At 35.8% G+C, this 14852-nt stretch overlaps 1 protein-coding gene across 1 annotated transcript in view; it reads right to left on the reverse strand.

The window, feature by feature from the left end:
* Positions 1-14852, reverse strand: part of LOC141387349 (putative fatty acyl-CoA reductase CG8303) — a 55401-nt gene that overhangs the window by 18635 nt on the left and 21914 nt on the right. The window contains exon 2 of the mRNA XM_073956920.1: positions 12977-13000. The gene's annotated coding sequence lies outside the window, so the exon portion shown is untranslated. The remainder of the gene's footprint in view (positions 1-12976; positions 13001-14852) is intronic.

Consider the following 14852-nt stretch of genomic DNA (forward strand, 5'->3'; position numbering starts at 1 on the left):
GTGGAGGTGGGGAAATAGCTTTCCTATTGCACCGTGCTCTTCAATACATACTTATCTCGCTCTAATGACCGGTACATGGAATGTACCTGACTGCTACAGGTGTGGAACTGTCGAGGTAGAGTTGCTTAACGTGCGCATCCCGCCGATAAATAACTGTACTCAAGGCAATAGGCCTAAGTGTAGCCCACTTTTGAAGGTCATAACCGTATAGTCTAATGATTACCATGAGTTGTGGCATTCGGCTTCAGGTAATGGCCAGAAGGGTATAGTGCTGGCTGAGCAGATTGATAGCTCTAGGTTTTTCACGGTCAATGAGGACGCTCCTACCAGAATAGGCGGAGAGTGTCATAGATCGCCAGATATAACCATCGTGTCACCTGGTCTGATAAATGACGTCAGCCAGCTACCCGTCGTTTCGCTTGGTTAGACCATTTCGACATAATTGTCTTAATCAGCAGACCGTCCGACTCCATCACGCCACATTTTCATCAATCATGGGAAAGCTAATTGGCATTGTTTCTCTGAGTTCACCAATCACCGCTTCGGAGAACTGCATTTTCCGAGACAGCATCACATCTGTAGCCGCTCGAATATGAACGAAATGAGCGTGATGAGCATTGCCAAGGCCACCCCTGAGTCAGGGAGTCAACACTGGAAGTTAACAGTTTGGTCGGTGGGCATACGCGGAACATATGGCTAAAATATCTAAAGAATTGAACCATTGGAGCCGGAATAAGTGAATTGTGTGCAGCGGTTAAGTCACTCGTAAAGCTTTGAAAAATGAAGACGACGACGTTACGCTGACTGATCGGAAGAGGTGCGCAAGTTTATTTATTTTATGCAGTCTTTAGAGAAGAATATTCCTTACAGACTATACTAATGTACTACGCCGATTACATGTCTTTCTGCCGAGGAGGAACCACCATAATTCACAATGATGATGTTGCAAATGTCATCAGGAACGTTAAATCATTCCGTTACCGAAGTCTGAAAAAGGGCAGGGTACTCCCGCTACAAAATACCCCTCAGTAATGTTGGCTACATTTCCTGAGTATTTCAGCCATGTAAAACTTCTCTACAAGTGGTGTCTTAAGACACGCCATTCGAACTCGGCGATAAACAGTAGGTCCTATATCATTGAGCTAATATGAACCCAAATATTTTAAGAGTCGCCGGTTCTGACAATTTGGACTCGATTTAGCCCCACTTGTCCGTATGTATGGCCATTTGTTGCGTAAGATAACTCCCCCACGGATCAACCAATCAAGTTCGAAGCTAGGTGATATTGGTCGCTTTTTCGAGTACTTCCTTACAAAAGTTCATCATTAGGTCTAAGCTTTGCACATCTTAGTATTTCCTGGAGATATATATCAGGTTCGAACACGGGTTATATCGGTCCAATACGTCTGTTTTCTCCTTTACGAAAATGTTGAAGTTTAAGATCGTTTTTCGGATTGGTTCGAATTTTTTACAGTTGGTAGTCCCTGCAGGCCCTATTACGGTGGTATAATTTGTTTAGGGAACAAGTCCGCCCTTCTTGAGGTAATTACCCTAACGGTTTAAAAAATCTACGGCCATCAACTAAAATGGCTAGTGTGCAAGATATCTTTCGAGGGGTTGTCATTTTGATCCAAACATCGCACATCGTAATAATTCTTCCAAACTTACATGAAAAGAAGATTGGGTATATCGATTCACTCCTTCCGGTAAATCAAGTTCAAAGATGGACATCGGATAACTACATCCGGCACTTCCTTCATAAAAGTACAAAATTTTCAATTAAGTGCAGTTTAAGGCCTAATTGAGAATCGTGAGATTGAGTGACTTTCAAAAAAGAAGGTGTCGGCACATTTCTAGAGGTAGTTTCTTCAAAAAAGTGCAACGCTTCTCTGTAGCTTCTCTGGTCATTTTATAATTTAAATAGCGGATAGTTGTTGTGATCGTGACTCCAACAATATACTTCCCGATATATGGGCCAAGAAATGTCGAAATGGCCACACCTCTCTTCATAAGTGCCCGTATGTTCACAAACTCCACCCAAGTGGAATAGACAAAAAACGTCGGAGGGGAAATAATCAACGTTTTATTCTTATGCAAACATCGCCGCTTCTCTTAGGGATACTTCAAAAAAGTCTTACATTGAAAGTATTCCACCTTTACAATGATGCAAATTAGGCGTTCGTAGGTGTCCAGACGGCGGAGACGTCGCAATAGTTCCTAATCCAGCACATTTTTATATATTTTGGATTTTAATTGTAATGACGAATATTTCAGCTTTGATTTGGGACATGTCAATAACAGTGACCAGAAGACCTTCTGAGCTTTAAGTTGTTCTCAATTGTGTTGCCAAAAGAGGTCAAATACTAGAGATATAGAAAATGGGTGGAATTTTATTTCCACCGCCATTTGGTGTCAAATGTCAAATATCACAGGTATTGCAAAAGACGTTAAGCTCTCCCAATTTTTAGAGTGTTTTATTTAACTTGCTTTATTGCCTGTCACTCCTTCTGTATTGTCCAAATCTAGTAACTTATTTTTGTCATAGTTGCAGTTGGCCAAGCGATCTAAAACTTTGCCCAGTTTTCGGATTTGGATGACAATACAAGAACATGAAACCAAAATCAAGCATTTTTAAATTAAAAAAAAAAAATTAAAAATTAAAATGATCAAAAAAAAAAACTTAGCATTTAATTTAAAAATGTCGGCAAAATTAAATTGCAATAAATGGCAAGCGTTTTATCCCATCATGAAGAAGAATATACTTATTTGAGGCTAAAAGAAAAATTATTTTCTAGTTACACCCTCAGCCTTTAGGCTAGAAAGGGGATATGGGCAATATTATTGAAAATTTAACATCGTTGAAGCCAAGGTTTACCCGTTTATAACTCGCGAATTGTGGTTGTATATTGTACAATTTACATGCTTCTGGATAAAATGAAATGTTTTTAGACTTGGCAAAAAATATTGGCCTTCAAAATTGATTTGCGTGGAAGCTGTGGCTATATTTATGTGAAAAAATGGGTAAAAATGGGTTGAAGCCAACGTGTCTTTTTTTGTTTTCTCTCGATTTGTGATTAAACCACACTTTTCACGATTTTCCCGTTAAAGTAAAAGTAGAAGGCAACTAAATAAGGATCATCTCACTAGTGTATAACTTCTCAAAATTTGATCTGCGTCTACCATTAAATGATGCTGACATTTTGAAGCCAGATTTTAAGTGTTTTTTGAAATTTTCTTATAATTTCGTTCCGCAAACAGGTTTTTCAAAAAATCATATATAGGAATGAAGAACTCACGATTCTGATTTATTTGATATATGTGTCGTGAATGTAGCCTACACAGCTTTAGAGAAATCTGTATCCAAATACGAAAATTTTGTGCGAACAAATTTCTAAAAATCATATTTTTCGGGTCTAATTTGTTCAATTGGCATTCGATTTACTCGTGCATGATTGCAAATTTTGGATTTTTACGTTGCGGATCTTATAAATCATTATTCGTTAAAATCCATCTACTAAAACGCGAGATAGGAGAAATTCCAAGGTAGGAAAATCACCTAATATTGTTTTTGAAAATATCGCGCATTTTATCGCGTATTCTGTCGGCCGCTTGCACTACTATGAAAAAACTAGTGCAGCATCTTCCTTTCTGCGGAAACAGAGATTTAAAAACTTCACTCATGAGGGAACTACATTCATTTTATTCCAAAAATAGTGTGTGATGCTACATCCACGGTTCTTGACTGATTGCCTTGAAATAGGTATATATCGATGCAGATTTTCATGCTGACACTAAAACCTGATGCGGAACGAAATTGTATGAACTTTGCGCAAATTAGCGATATTTTATAGGTTTTTTGATGCTAAGATGCAGCCGATGCTACATCTTAGCATCCAAATTATATTTTGAAAAATATATACAAATTAAAACATATGGTCTTGCTGTACATCAAAATCACATGCGGACAAAACGATTTTGATAATTACGCGATTTACACATATTTTAATAATGCATATAAGTTAAAGCGGTTTATTTGAACTCTATTTCCGTTTAAGAAGTCTAATAACTTATTTCAACAACCTGATACCTTTCCTCAATGGGAAACCTTCTATGTGAATGTAGATAAAACAAAATCCGCCCGTTTTCTTGGGAGTTTCAAGAAAAATAAAAGAAGTACTCCTATAGAATTTTTTCAATATTTGCAACTCTAGAATGCATGTGAAAACTATTATTCCAAACCAAAATTTGTTTTTTGTATCACAAATATGTGCTTATTTTGGCTATAATATCCTAACTACTATCCCGATGATTATAAGTTTGGTCTCATTTGATTCCCCATGAAGTCTTTCTTTAAAACTGTTACTTTTTTCTAATTCTTGACGGGTAAATGGACCTATATTTTCAAACAATTCGGATTACATTTCAAATTTTGTCAATTTTTTGTAAATTCCGCGAATGCTGAGTAAAATTTTACAAATATTATGCAATCTACTAAATGACGTCACTTCGTAATAACTTTTTAGTGCCAATTGTGCTCAATAAAATAACTAGCGTTTTTATAACATTTTTTTTCTTAAAAGCAGAAGTAAAACTGCGATAACATTTGTCCGCAACAACCAAAAATTTGCTCGCGAGCGGATTTGTACTGTGGAATTTTTAACCTTAACCTATGTACCAAAAATTGTTCATGTAGCGCGAAAAGAAAAAATTCAATTTTTTGGAAATGGAATATGAAATAATTGGCAGTTTTGCCCATATTCACTTTGATACGACCAAAAATGTGCCTCATCGAAATAACGGGTTTAGATTCCAAGTATGTTTGGACGAAATTCGACAATTTGGATTCGATTTAGCCATGTCTGTCTGGTGGTGCGCACGATAACTCTCGAACGGATCAACCGATTCGAACCAAAATTTGGGTATCGTAATATTTTGTCCAAACTTAGTTTAAGTTCGAAGATGGGTCATATCGGTCCACTCCTTCGGTACCTCCCCCACAAAAGTTCATACCTTTTCTGTAAAATGGTGTGAACGATAACTCTCGAGCGATTTGGTCTAAACTTTCCACATCGTATTATTTCTTCCAGATACAGATCGCGTTCGAATATGGACTATATCGGTCCACTCCTTCGGGTACCTCCCACACAAAATTCGGATGATGTGAAGTTTAAGAGCACCTCTCGCATCGTTTTGAAATTTCTTTCATTAGGCTGTACTTGCGGCTCTCTTTACGACGGTACAAGTTCGTACTTCCTGAGATATTGCCCTAAAAGCTGCATGAAACCCTGAGGATACCAACCAAAATGGCAAATCCGCAATATAATTCTCGCATGGAGTTTCTGATTGGTGCAGACTTTGCACATCGTATTATTTCACCCAGTCAGTCGGGTTGGAATATGGATTGTATCGGTCCACTCCTTCGGGTACCTCCCACACAAAATTCGGATAAAGTGACGTTTAAGAGCTCCTCTCGGATAGTTTTGAATTTTTTTCAGTAAGTTTTCCTTGCGGCTCCTTTTACGACGGTGCAATTTTTTTTCTTGCGCAAGTCAACACTTCCTGAGATATTGACCTAAAAGCTCCAAGAACACTGACGGCATCAACCAAAATGGCAAATTCGCAAGATAATTCTCGCTTGGAGTTTCTGATTGGTGCAGACTTTTCAGATCGTATTATTTCATCCAGTCATGTGTCAGTTTGAAATATGGAATGGAATACTATATCGGTGCACCCCTTCAGGTACCTCCCACACAAAATTCGGATAAAGTGAAGTTTAAGAGCTTTTCTCGCATCGTTTTGACTCTTTTTTCAGTAGGTTGTTCTAGCGGTCTCATTAACAACGGTGCAATTTTTTTGCGGAGTAAGTCAATACTTCCTCAGCTAATGGCCAAAAGCTCCAAAACCCAGTCGGCACATACTAAAATGGCTATTGTGCAAGATAACTCTAAACCTTTTTCAAAAATGTCTTTCAAACTTAGTTTAACGTAATTTAACATTTCGAGTTCTTTATGAAGAAGTTTAGTTACTAATAATTTTTGGTATATGTCAATGATTTGGTATAGCCCCACATTACGGAACATACATATTTTAAAGCAAACTCGTGATACAAGATCAATATATTTTATATACGCCATCATTATTGTGTTTGGTTTGGTTTAGTATTTTTTTTTTTTTTGGTCAATGGCTGAGGGTATTTCTCTGTCAGCACAGCTGACTGATACTTTCTTACTTATTTTTAGTGCATTTATTATAAAACACTTTTGTTTTTTTTTTTTTCAAAATAGTCTGTAAATTATTTTTTATATTATTTCTGTTTTATTATTGGCCTGTTCCAGTACTGCAAGAAACTTCTATTTTTTTACTATTTTTTCGATAACATAATGGAAAAAATTTTATCGCAGTAAAAAGTAGTAGCTTCTTGCAGGTTCTGCAACAGAGCATATATTTTGAAAATTTTATTTTAATGGCAAATATCTGCGTTTATATTTGGTGTATTAAAACATGTAATCTGCTAATCAAGAATACCTGTAGAGCTTTAAATTAGTAAGTATGTAGTTTGTCGACTGTGGTCAAATACCAATCTATCTATCCCTATATTTAATTTTTTTTCTTTTATTGTAATCACCTTCGATTTATTTATTATTTGAAATAATGCCCACATAAATTGTTTTTTTTTGCAATGACTAATTTTCTGTTAACAATTAAAACCGCTACTTTGATAAGTGTCGAGACAATATTACACAACAAATTTTGCATGTGTATTGACACTTGATTAATGATTTGCCATTTGGTATACGTAATAGCATCGTTAAATTAAATGATTTTTAAATACGATTCATTATTTATAGTTTTTGTTGCGGTTGACTGTTTTTTTTTTCTATCACATTTCAACTACATTGTTTGTGAAATAAATTTGTAAAGAAGTTGTAACTTAAATGCTGTTATTTATTTCTTTGGAATTTTTCTTAGGATATGCTTAATTTTTTTAGAATGGAAATTTTGGTGAGAAACTATTTATACATGGCGTGGGAATTGCCCATAGACTTAGTTTAGCTGTATGGAATTTTCCTTACGATATACATAACGTTTTAGAATCTAAATTTTAGTGTTAAACTATTCTCACATATGATGTAGGCATTGCCCGTACACTTAGTTCGTGTCTTAAGTCTTTTGTTTTGTACATAAATTAATTATTAAAATTATTTTCATATTATAATACTGTATTCGTATTCAAATGAATACTTATAAACTTTACAGCTTCTTTCATATGAAAAATTCAACTATAAACAAGGAAATTCCCCACAAAAGTATGTACTTAAAATCGTTGTAGGCCATTCAGTTGTTGTTGTTAGATACATCTCAATAAGTAGATGTCTTGAGTTTATTTTTGTTTTACAACATGTCGAAGATGACAAATCATTTCAAATATGAATTGGTGTCAAGGTCATTTGTTTATTTAAAATATAAACATTCGAAATACTGAGGTGTTCGAAATGTGCATCAAAAGGGAATGCTAATACATATTTTTACATTTTTTTTAGACGAATAAATAATGGAATGGAATCAATAAACATAGAGAAGAGAAAAGAAAAAGTATAACATAAAAAGGAGTAAAAAGTGTGTCATGAGATCATATTTTTTGATAAATTATTCACCGCTAAAGATTTACTAGATTTTGAATATATTTATGTGGGAATGGAATTCGTATTAAAGAAAATATTGGTAGATTGCAAAATGCGAGTTTATGTAATTAAACTTTCCTTATTGGAAAAATTTCCATACATTTTTTGAACATTCTGATTCCAAGAGAGGCGAGACGAGTTATAAAATATCTAATATCATGTTTACCAAGGGAAGGGATTTCAGATTAGTAAGAAATATATAATAAATGCCGCATTTAAAACAATAAGGAAAGGATCAAAGTCGGGCGGGCAGACTATATGATACCCTACACCACTGTGAATATGTAAAATATATGTATATGGATGATATATAAATCTGAACTGATTTGGATATAATACGGTACACTTATTGATAGACCAAATTCCTTCACACATTCCAGATTTCATCAAAATTGGACAGATGTAGGGTGTTTGGTGCAGCAAATACGTGAAAACGGGCGAAAAAATACATGGGAGATATATCCAAATCTGAACCGATTCCGATATATTTTGGTACGTTTATTTGTAGGCCAACTTCCGTCACACATTCCAAATTTCAATAAAATTGGGTATATATAGCGTGTTTGGTGCAGCAAATACGTGAAGTCGGTCGAAAATATATGTGGGAGCTATATCCAAATCTGAACTGATTTTCACCAAAAGCAATAGCGTTCTTCCTATGAATAAAAAATTAATATTACCCAATTTTCAGCTGAATCGGACAATAAATGCGATTTGTACGTTGCGAACGGACGGACATGCATAAATCGACTCAGAAGTGGATTCTATGTATATGCCTAGAAGGAACCATGGGTCTGTCTCGTTTTCTTTTGTATTTTACATAAGAATAGTAATTAAATAATGGCCTGCACCACTTCTTATTACAACCTAATGGAATCATAACTCTATCTACGAACTTGCATTAGGTTTGAGAGAAATATTACTATGTGTAAATGTTGGAACAATGTAGTTGATTATGTTAATTAGTACGGACTTGCCACAAAATACTTTATATTTAAATCAAGTAAGAGCGGCGTTAGTTCGGCCGGTCCCAACTTTTTATTCCCTTCACCACGGACTGTATTGCTGTATGAAGAAGTGGACATATAACGACAAATTTCAGGTAGAAAGTTGAATGCCCTCAACGAAGATTTAACGCTAAATTTCAGCCATTTCGGTTAGATCGGAAGGTACCATTCTTTGGGGGCTACATGAAAACGTGGACCTATACCGATAATTTTTATCTGAAACGTCTTATACCTCCATCGAAGACTAAATACCAAATTTCATCCATTTCGGTTTGATAAAGATGCTGAAACCTTCAAAATATCGAAAATCGGGAGGAACCATTCTAAGGGGACTATATGAAGACGTGGACCTATACCGACAAATTTCAGGTGGAAAGTGTTATACCCCAACGAAGACTATATGCCAAATTTCAGCCATTTCGGTTGATTATTGAGACCTCAACCTTCAAAATACCGAAAATCGGAATGTACCGTTTGATATAACGTGGACCCATATAGCCCATTTTTAATGCCAAACATGCTAGGAGTAATAGAAGCTTCAATACCAAATTATAAAACTCTATCTTAAGTATTGCGAGCTGTATCTTGATTTCAACAAACAGACGGACGGGCGGATATACTGTCAAACGACATGGCTATATCGACTTAGATATAGCCTGATAGGCTCGTTGATCTAGAGCATATGCGATCACGTACGACACGGTGGTGCCCAAGTTTTTCGCAATTTACACACATACGACACGATTATTAAGAAAGAGCGTAACAAAGAGAACAAAAGTTTTCATTGTTCAACAGCTTGTTTGACCTACCAACCCAGCAAACCAATAATACCGACATCGTAACGAAATCGGAAAAAAATTCGGACGCTACGTCCGATCCGAAATCGTAACGATATCTTAACGAAAGTTGTATGAAGTGGTTGACATAATTTCGGAAAGAAATCTGGAGAAAATCCTTGGGAAATTTATTTCCGACATTCGCTCTGATATCAAAATCTGATCTATTTCCCCTCCGAAAAAATCGTTTAGAAATCAGAACGAAATCTGAACGATTTTGCTTCCGAAATTGTTCAGACGTGTCGGATATACGACATTTGGTTTGCTGGGAATTTACTAACACATTTTCAATACTTGCGTTTTATAAAATATATTCACATTTTTGTCGTTCTCTTCTTGGTCACCTCTGATCTAGACGTTCTTACTTGAACCTTTGGGCCTGTCTCTCTCCAGGTAATGAAGATATCTCGTGACATGCCTGGGTGGCGAAGCCTTTCCTCTAGATCGTGTAAGGAATGCTCCCGGCAGTACACCCAAACAAGTACCGGTAAAATATTCGTCTCCTCATGAGGATAGTCTACTGGTGTCAGGTTTGAATAATGCACTGACGCCACATGGCTGACCAAAGACGGCCTATTGCATTATAAGAGGCAAACAATGTTTCTTTGTCAGCACACCAAGTGCTGCTTACTTTTCGCAAATAGGAGAAGATTGCGTAATGTCTGCCGAACGTTACATTCAATATCTTGTTGTAGTTAGTGGTCGGATTCAGGATACGACCATCGACCATGCGTTGAGAGAGGGCCTCATTTCAGTCGTCCAGGTGGATATGTTCATAGTCCAAATGTAAAAAATGTCAGCTGCGATTGTACTAAGATTGTACAATCATCCGCATACATTACTATCTCCATGTCGTGTGGAAATTCAGAAAGGGAAATCTATGTTTCACTATACGGTTCTTAGACTTCTTATTTCTGAATTCTACAAATGTCTGGAATCCACAAATATAGTTACGTTTCAAACACGACTCGAGGAAAGTCTTCTTTATGTCCTCGAACAGATTGACACGGTTGAAGGTAACGATAATTCAAAAACCACCATAACTGTTCAGACGCACGGCCTATTCTGGTTTAGCCCTCGACTGATATTTGTGGATATGGTACAGAATCCATGCTGATGTTAGGCAAATGGGAACCAGCTTTTCATCAAGGGAGAAGTAGTTCCTCAAGAATCTTCGCTACTGGCGAAAATAGGGAGATCGGCCTGTACGATTCGACTGTGCTGGCTTCTCTTTCTGGCTTCATTAGAGAGACCATCCTGCCAACTTTCTAGCCTTCTGGTACAATATGGGTGACTAACGGTTAAATACTCAAGAACACTTGATAAATACTACACTCCGGTTCATCCAGTTGCTTAAGCATTACCATTAAGATTCCACTTGGTACCTCCTTTGCTGAGAAGCCTTTTATGCGGTGTAGCACACTCTTCGGATCTGTCACTATCACGCCATTGAAAGTAACAGCCTTTCTAACATCCAACTTTCCCGGACACGAGATTGACTTAACCGTTGCCCACAATTTACTTAATCCTGTACCAATGTTGCTTCAGGTCTCTTCAAAAGTAAGTTCACTAACTCTTGGTTTTTCAGGGTTGATTTGTTCATTATGTGCTCATCAGTAATTTTATTTGGTGGTGGCAGTGGTTTTTTGGAGTTATTGGGTCATTATCTCAGCTAATAACAAATTATTGCATTTTTGAGCGAGGTAGTGAACCAATATAGTCCATATCTGAATTTTATCTTTGTTTTTATGCCGGAGTTTAACATATGTATCTTGTATCAAGATTCAATATCAGTCTTATCTGCACCCATGGCTCAACTGAAGACTAGGACGAGTGGCCAAAGATATATTATACGAATGCCAGAATTGTATTTTTGTACCAAATGTGGAATATTTAGCATCCACGACAACAACGGTTGAAGAAAATAATGAGTCGCAGGGGCCGATGGTTTGCCAGCTAAGGTGTTCGAGACCAGAGACGACAGGCTGATGACTGTATTAGCTAGTTAGCACCGATGTTTGGAACTTGATTAACCTACGCCCCGTCCCCAAAATTGATATAAGACTGCACGCTTGAAGTAAGTCTCCTCCTTATCGCATATAAAATCATACCCACTCTATAATTTAGTCAATGAAATAAGTGTGCCATATCAATGCGGCCATCTTTCAACAGATTTTCACGTTGCGGCAAATTTTGGAGAAACCCCAAGAGATAGATAGACACTTATTAATGTCCACTATACGGCTGCTATGAGGCTATATCTGAATTCGGTATTCCCCAAAGATCATACGGCTTTTAAGATGGCAACAAGTAAAAAGGTCTCAGTCAGAGATATACCCTCCGCCTGTGTGAAACTTTCATCTTTGGACAGATCGAGTCGTGTAGCCGGCAACACAACCAAAATCCTTTTCCGAAATTTGTTGCCCTTTTTGGACGTATGAACTTGCCGCCAAAAAAATGGACTTGGATTAAAGCTCAAAAGTGTTACCTAAAGGAAGCCCATGAAAAACATAATATCGCTGTATACAGGACCAAAGATAAAAGCTTTTGCAAAAATTTCAAAAGGATTCTCGAACAGACCTTAAAATGCACCTAAACAAAAATGTTGATCATTTGTGAGGGATGTATCCTAAGGAGTGGATCGATATAAACCATCTTTGAACAAAATCCAAATCGCTGTGTCCGGTTCGAAAGTTATTATGCCCACCAACCGTACACATAGGGGCCGTAGGGTTTTTACAGCTTTCGGGCCATTTTTTCAGAAAGTATGGATTTGCCCCTGAAAAAGCTGTACCGCCTTGCTGCAAAAAATCCTACCGATTTGAGAATAGGTCTTAAACTGCACTTTTTCGAAGTTTTGTGTGGGAGGAGTGGACCGATTTAGACCATATTCGAACCTGATCTATGTCTGGTAGAAATATTACAATGTCCACAGTATACATCAAATCGGTTGCTCCCTGCGAGAGTTATTGTGCGCAGCATTTTTGAAAAAAAAAAAATCAAACTTTTGTAGGGGAGGTACCAGAGGTAGTGGGCCGATATGGGTCTTCTTGGAACTTGATCGAAGTTTGACAAAATATTACGAGGACCAAATTTTGGACTCAATCCGTTTGACAGGCATTGATAATATACTCTAAATTGTCTTAAAAGGATTTCGTCCACACATAATTGGGGTCTAAACCCATTATTTCGATTTCGAGGCACATTTTCGTCGTATGAAAGTGTATATACCTTTTTTATGCCAAGGATATAATAGGCTATACGCGGTCCTCAGTTAAAATAGAAATTGACCTCTCTGAACAACATGGTGATAGACTTTCGTGTGATCTCTTTTCAACATTCTTCTGGATAAGATTATATCCCATTTTCTTCTATAATCTTCTATTGCAATAGTGCCAGTATATGTTAAAAAAATATTCAGTTCCCACATTAAAAAAATTCAAATACTTACATAAAATTGCTTGTTAACGAATGTCTGAAATTGAAAATAAAATGAAAGGAAAATTAATTACAATTTACCATAAATTGCATTTCTATTCATTAGTATTTAATATAACAAATAATTCAAACTCAATTGAAATTAGTTAATTTAAAATCTGTAATTAGTTTTATTACACATCTATTACAGTTAACCACATTTTCTAATGCAACAATTAAAACCCCCTTTTATAACTTGCCGCCTTTTTACCCCTCTTATTTAAACATATCTTGACCCTGAACTTCAATTCTTTTTTTGACCGACAAAAGAAACTAGCTAACCCACAAACCGCCATCCAATAAATATAATTCAGTTTTTTTATAAACATCGGTTACTAAGCCACAAACGAAATACCAATATCAAGTAATTCAGTTTCTGTTTTGTCGTTTTTTCAAAACGGAAGCAAAGTGTCCACTACTGAAAAAAGTTGGTTTTTGTGACATTGACTTACTGCCAAAACAAGAGTCTGCACACACGTACAAAAATTAACACTTTAAACTGATCACACTATAAGCCAAAGCATTATTTTGCTTTTGGCTTAAACCAGTCCGGCTAACCTTAGTTGGGGTTAGCGCCAGTATATGGTGTTTGTTAATTATTTTCAAGACAAAATAAAAGTTCAATGGCTTCTGGCAAAAAATAGCTTTTTGGGAATTTTTTTTATTTGTATGAAATTTAAATTTAAATGCTATTAGAATCGTTTCCTATGCAAATAAATATTTGCCAATATTTTGTGACATTGTTCTGGATATACAAAAGAATATTGAATATTGAGCCATTTAAAGCTATTATATATTTATTTTACTTTGTATTTTAATTGAATTAATTTCAATTCAATTTAAATATTAAGAGCAATAAAAACAAATTATTTTTGAACAAATACTTGTTTGGCTGTATTGTATTGTATTAAATATTGTTTAAATATCTTCATGGCTAGTACATACATACATATGTCGTTCTTAAGAGTAAAACCTTTTTATTTCTTTATTTGATAATTAAAAAAAATAAGACAATATTTCCCAGTTTATAATTGATTCAGCTGTACCTATTGTCAATTAATTTCTTACAAAGTTGAAAAATTGCACAAATCAATACCGTTGGAGATCAATATTAGTATAACTCTGTGAAACAGTAAAAAGTCAAGCAACTTCTAACTCATTTTTTCAGTACATATCAAGATTTGAATAAGGGGTTATGGCCACTTATTGAGCACGAAAAAAAAAACATTTTTCATTAAGTTTTTAGTTTTCATATGAAAGGTCGCATGTTAAGTTCCTTGCAGATTTTTTTGTTAAACAATATTGCACATTTTTCTGACAAGTGTCCGACTACGAAACACTGTTTTTATTAAAGCAGTTTGCGGTGCCCACTGTAGCTCGAAAATAAACCGATCAGCATATGTTTTTTGTGGGAGCATTAAGAACCTAAAAATTTTGTTCTTAAACGAAACGGAATTAAAAATATCCATTTAAAAAAAAAATGGTAAACTCTCAAAGTCAACATTTCGATTTTAATTAAAAAAATTATAGTTTTTTTCGCCATAAATTCCATAATTTTTTTAAGTATCTCTCCTAAGGACAAGCCTTTTTATGTGTTTAATAATCCCACAAAAACAAATGAATATCGGAACATCCGTTTTCGAGCTACAGTGGGCATCGTTTTTAAAAAATGCAATTTCGAGAAAACCTCGTTTAAACCATGTTACATACAAATCAAAATGAATGTTGATACCCTCAGCATTTCATACGGGCAAAATGTGCCACATCGAAATAATCGTTTAAGACCCCAAGTGTGTTTGGACGAAATCCTTTTCAGACAATTTGGAGTCGATTTAGCTATGTCCATCCGT

The sequence above is a fragment of the Musca autumnalis genome, unplaced genomic scaffold (assembly GCF_047663935.1).
Source record: "Musca autumnalis isolate F117 unplaced genomic scaffold, ASM4766393v1 scaffold_5, whole genome shotgun sequence".
NCBI lineage: Eukaryota > Metazoa > Arthropoda > Insecta > Diptera > Muscidae > Musca > Musca autumnalis.